The following is a 6,000-nucleotide window of genomic DNA, read 5'->3' as shown; positions in this document are numbered from 1 at the left end:
AAGTTTCGTTGTGAAAATGTTTACAGCATGAGGTCATTTTCTTAAAAGTTTTTTGTTATTTCTTCATTAGCATATACAAATTTTACAAGAACGGTATTTCCACAGGTCRAGGATTTTTCCCAAAGTCAGAAAAATGCAATGGAAAGGCAAGAATGGATTAATCAATGTATCAGGACTCATCCTTTTTCAGCTCTTACTACGCAAGGTTTTTCTCTCATTAGCCTCCCCATTCCCATCACAGTTTGGCTGTTAATACACATAGGATTTATGTCAGAGTTTCTTCTAGATCAACCTTTACAAATATTGAGCATTTACATACAAATATACACAAAATACTCTGATCCAACTATAAATTATGCTTTCATAAAGCTGTTTTTAATATTAAGTTTTATGAAGTCACTAATTTTTAGGTAGATCATGCCACACCAACAACTGAGAGCAGGACAGGGAGGGAGCAGGTAGCCAGGAAAGAAAACTGCTTATGCTAGCATAAATACAGAGCTGCTGAAACCCCGGCCTCAGAACTTGTGTCCTACTTTTAAGTTAAATATTTTGAGTTAACTGTTAACTTTTTTTGAGTTTAAGTTAGCTTAGTGACTTGAACAGAACTGATGAGCAACATGAAGGTAAACTCTCAATGCAAATGTCAAGCACTGTGGTCTTTTGGCTTTGTATTGGATTCTATTTTAAAATATAATACAAAGAATTAAGGAATCCTAAAACCAGCTTTCTTTTCACCAGTATTATTTTTGGACTGGCTAAAAATGAAATTTCAGATGGAATTTCATGCAAAATATCACAATTTTCTCACATAGGCTATTTCTCATGCACTTACTACTCCAAAAAAAAGTTCAAGTAAATTCAAGAAAGCTTTAAAAAAAATTCAATTTGGTATACTTATTCAAAACTGACAGAACCACCAGCTATTTCAAAGCCTATTTCTAGGTCAACCTAAGTTACCACAATTCAAAACATTTCCTCTTAAATTTAAAATTTCACATGCCAGAAGCTGAGAGGACAAGATCAGGTGTATTTCTCCCTTTGAATATTAGACATTTTGAGTTACACTGGGCTAAAGTACCAAAACTACCAATTGGTCTTGTAGTAAAAACCAAGATCAGGCAGAAGTCAAAAACAACCATTTGAATTCTAGTGGTCTGAAGTATGTCGTCTTTGCTTTTTAATTAACTACAGTTATTTCCCATCTTTTCTATGTTTTTTTTCATCTGTACATTCCTAAAATCTTAGCAGCAAATTTTAACTGGGTTTATACAGAGTACACTAGCCATAAAGGAGATTCAATAAAGTTAAAAGTAGTTAAAGTTAATCCTACAGTATAGAAATAAATTACCTTCTATATGTTTTTTAAAGTGTATAGTCTTGAACAATGATTCCTAGTTGCATATCAGTACACATATCTTCTTGTGACCCACACAGACACAGAACTTAACTCTCAAAATCAGAGCCTATACTCAGTATACTGAAGCTGAACAAAAACTTGTGGATGTTTTCTAATGACAGAAAAGAATGGATGCACATACTCAAAAAGCAGACTAAGAACACAACAATGCCAGATTTATAACTGGGGCTTTTTATATAGAGTAGTAATTCTCCTCCTCACAGATTAGCTCCAAAAATCTCCTCCAGGCAGCTATAATGTCAGCAGAATGATAAAGAATTTTTCTACTGTCTACAAACAAATCTTTCAAGTGAAGGCATGTACCAAAACATTGTTATAGTCAACAGTATTTTACATTAACATCATTTTCCAATAATCTGAATTAACATTAGTGTTGAAAAAGAGAAGAAAATACCATTCAGCAACATTTGAAAATCTTCTAAATGGACATTCCCTTCAGCTTCGTTCGTACCCTTCCACAATATTCACGTAAGCACAACTCTGAACTGCTTCAAGCTCTTAGGACCAACGAAACACTTCTTTTGCTAGAGTCACTGGTATTTTAAAAATGAATTACAGTGTCATAGTAATAATCAATAATATCTTAAAATGACAAGTGCAATCCTTTGAACAGGAAGCAAACCACTACCATGTAACTACACTAACCCCTATTATGGTACCTGACCTACATGTTCTTCACTCTAATTTGAAAATGCACATGGAGAATGTTAAGACTTGTAAAAGTAGCAACATGCACTAGTATAAACTTGTGATTCTCAAATCCTTCCTTATGTACAGTAACCAAAAAGGCAGTGATGACCGTTTTGACATGCACTAGTATAAACTTGTGATTCTCAAATCCTTCCTTATGTACAGTAACCAAAAAGGCAGTGATGACYGTTTTGACATCTGAAGACAAATTCAACTAACTAGAAACTACTTCTATGGCGACCTTTATCAATTCTCTTTTACACTGTAGAATTATATTTTACTTGTCTCTCTGTCATGAGGATAGCTCTTCTGTCTGAACACAAGGAGCATCTGAATAGAGAACATCTTCATCTCTGACTGAAATAATACRTTTTGAAATCTTCTTTGAGATACCATTTAAGTAAGATTTCTTCCCCTTGAAAGTGCAATAGTCAATCTATATCTGAAAAAAAATAAGAAACCCTTTCCTAATTTGCACATTTGTCCAGTAATGTTTTGCAAAAATCTTATTTCTTTCAAGTACCAGACATTAGCAACTCTTTGAGACTAGAGAATGCACTGAATGGGCCCCACGTCTAACTCGCTTTGCATTTCAGTTGCCATCATATTACATTTCCATGGTATTAATAGCAAGGAGATATTTTGCCATTGAAAAATTCCACTTGCAGCGAYTGTACTGTTGGAAGGATGTTAAAAATTTGAAATAGCAAAAGCATTTGGCGAGTTTTCTAACAGTTTGGCTGGCATGCAGTCTGCATGCCGTATGCATATTTAATACTCAAGAGCTGCACTGTTTCACTGTCCTCAGAATGAGAACTGCAAAGATGACTATTACTAGCATTTAAGTATTATTTGCAGGGGCAGGCAACATAGCATGTTTCGCTCTTTTTTTGATGCATTCCATCTGTTTCATAGCTGTATAGTAACACTGCAGCAGAATGAAATGTATCATTGCACATTATCACATAAAATCCTCTGCTCTTTGTAAAGCAGAAATTTTATAAACAGAGCCAGCTGCAAACTGTAGGAAGCAGTCTGAATGTTTCCATGAATTCAGTCAAAGATCATACGCTCAAGGGTGTGGCCGTGGGAAAGACTAGTATATTTTACACACAGTCCCTAAAGCCCAATTAGTGTTCCTTTAATTACAAACAGACTTTTCCATATCCTTTTGCACTATCCCACCCTGTCTTACCTGAATGCAAGCTCAAATACAAATATTAACTATGAACATTATGAATATTATACAATCAGACACAAAATCACAGCCTTGATAAACTCAACTCTCACTTGGACAAGGTATTTGATGAAGAAATATTGCATTCCAAATGTAATAACAAAACATTACAAGCACTACAACTACAACACAGAAGAATGGGAAGCCCACCACAGCTATTCTAGTCATAAGCTATGTATAAATGCTTTTTATATGTTGTTTACATATATAAGCACATTGTTCCCCTCTTTGAATGTAAAAATAACAACATAAATACAGAGACATGTCATGGAAATTGTCAGCTAAAGCCTGTCAAAATTGCAAGCAACTGAAAATTTCCATTACAAGCATGGAAAATATTAGATAGCCTTAATATAGGTGTGCATATTTTCTGCACACACATCCTGCATTTATTTCCCTGGAGAAAAAAAGAAACCTACAAAATTCTCACATTGATTTCCCTCTTTTCTATTAAAAATAAATCATAAGTATAAATAAAATTAGTGGAATTCTATGGGAATCTCTGATAAGGATARTATCTACCAAAATAAAATTACACCACATCCAACCAAATTCGTAATTCTRCAGACCAGTTCTTGCCATCAGTGTGCCAGTGTTTGCTAATTGACATCAACAGAAAAGCTTGAGCATTAAACTCTGAGGCATTATTTAACAATTCTCAGACTAAGGTACCAGAAGTCATTACGAAAAAATAATCTTTGTTCGCATTCTCTTCTATGCACTGTAACTTTCATGACACCTTAAAAGGCTCATCCCTTTCATAAACACATTTTATTCAGAGGGTGTGAATTTGTGTCTCTCAACTGTTCCCCTGCTCCAAGTTGTATTTGTGTATCCTGTTCCACAGAGCGTGCAAAACTTCAGATTCCTTTTGCTGACAAGTTTTGTTCACAGCTGCTGGCTTGGCAGGGATTTGGGGTTGGGGGGGGTGGGGAGGGAAGGGAGACAAATTTCCAAGCAATGGGGGAAAAACAGTACAAAACTTCCATGACCTTGACATTGCTAGAGCCAGCAGAAACATCACCCAACTGATTCCATGCGAGGGAATCACTCAGGAACAAACAAACAAACAAACAAAAAAAACCCTGCATCTTTTTCCATCAAGGTAGCTTATGCCAAACTTCCTTTGCTGCAGCRCAGATTTCTCCTGCATTGGCTTCCTTCTGCTGTTGATAGAGCAGGATATTTGCTGAAACACAGTAGGTAATGAATGTGATATTCTGAATTAATCAGCATATAGAGTGGTGAGATAACATTGTTCTCTGCAGAAACTGTAAGAGCAACTATCTATCTATCATGTGCTTTATCACTGAGATACATAACTGGGCAAAGAGTTCACACAAAATTTCTGTACTAATTCTTAACTGAATGCAAGTCTTACTGGTAAGCTAACAAGAGCAATGTGCTCTATTGACTTTTTAAGTTATTCCTACAGAAATAAAAATGCTTTGTTGTTGCTGCAGGTCTATAGTGTACAAAGAATTGATAACATTTCATGACCTAGCTTCTCATTTTCTAACATCTCCAGATTTCTCAAACTAAATCAAAATTTGCAAGAAGAAAACTTGCATTTTTTACAATAAATATATTTTCCTTTCTCAGGATAATATTAGAAAACAAGTATTGAACTAGCATATTTTATAWCTGCTCAGTGATGAGGACAGTGCAGAAAAATAAATCTGGCACCTTCTTTAACAGCTTTAAATAACAGTACAGTGATAATGGAACATTTTTTGCTTCATCTGAGCAAAATGTAGCATGTGCTAGAGACACACTCTGATCAGGAGTGGCACTGTCAAGTTCGGCTGTGTTTGGTTTGGCCTATTCTAAAAGACATCATCTCCCAAATTTGAATTCTGTGAGATATTCAGATTTCAGTAAGTATCATTTGCAACCACCAGACTAAGTTAATTTCCAGGATGTTGCTATCAGACAACTTCTAACTTTGAAGTCATTACTAATCCTCAGGTTCTGTCTTATTACRTCCCTTTAGAAGGTTATGGAGAAGAAAAATGAACCTTTAACAAAACAAGTGTTTTTAAGGAATAAGAAAACTTTAAATCTAAAGTAGTTGTCACCCAGAGATATGAACTCTGAACCCCACTTGGCTAGTCACCTTGGAGGGTCAGATATTACCACGAGGATGACCCTAAAACATCTGTTGAAAATTAGGCCATCAAACTGATGGGAAATTCAAACTGATCCTAATGCAGTCACCAAGCCAGCTACTGAAACTATAAAGTGCTACTGGATGTAGAATGATTACAGTGTGGAGAAAATGGGTTCAGTTCTAAAAACAAGAAACAAATCAAAAAATCCCCTTCAAAATACGTATATAGTCTTTCCTTTAGTATCAGAGAGAGGCACTGAGGAAGAACACAGAAGAAAGACGGGAGCAAGATAGTTAAAAYGTACCGATTTCGGTACTTTACAGTCAGCTGCTAACTTTGGTGGGAGTTTGGTGGGAGTTTTGTGAAGGAATGCTGAAGCAATAGCTGGCTCTTAGTGAGATATCTTATGTAAGAGTAACTTGTAACCAGTTTAATGTCTGACAGGCAGTCCTGTGAACCGAAGTGTCTGTCAGCTGCTACCACAGGAGAATACCAGCAAGAAGTGGAGTGTTCATAATCACTCTACTCTGATTTATAGTTTC

General features: G+C 35.6%; 1 protein-coding gene across 4 annotated transcripts in view; it reads right to left on the bottom strand.

The window, feature by feature from the left end:
• The window catches only part of CALCRL (calcitonin receptor like receptor), a 65,310-nt gene that overhangs the window by 35,185 nt on the left and 24,125 nt on the right, over nt 1–6,000 (bottom strand). The gene's annotated exons all lie outside the window — the stretch shown is intronic.

The sequence above is a fragment of the Rhea americana genome, unplaced genomic scaffold (assembly GCF_003343005.1).
Source record: "Rhea americana isolate MKP2758 unplaced genomic scaffold, rheAme1 scaffold_12, whole genome shotgun sequence".
NCBI classification, from domain to species: domain Eukaryota; kingdom Metazoa; phylum Chordata; class Aves; order Rheiformes; family Rheidae; genus Rhea; species Rhea americana.
This window is presented reverse-complemented; position numbering and strand designations above follow the sequence as displayed.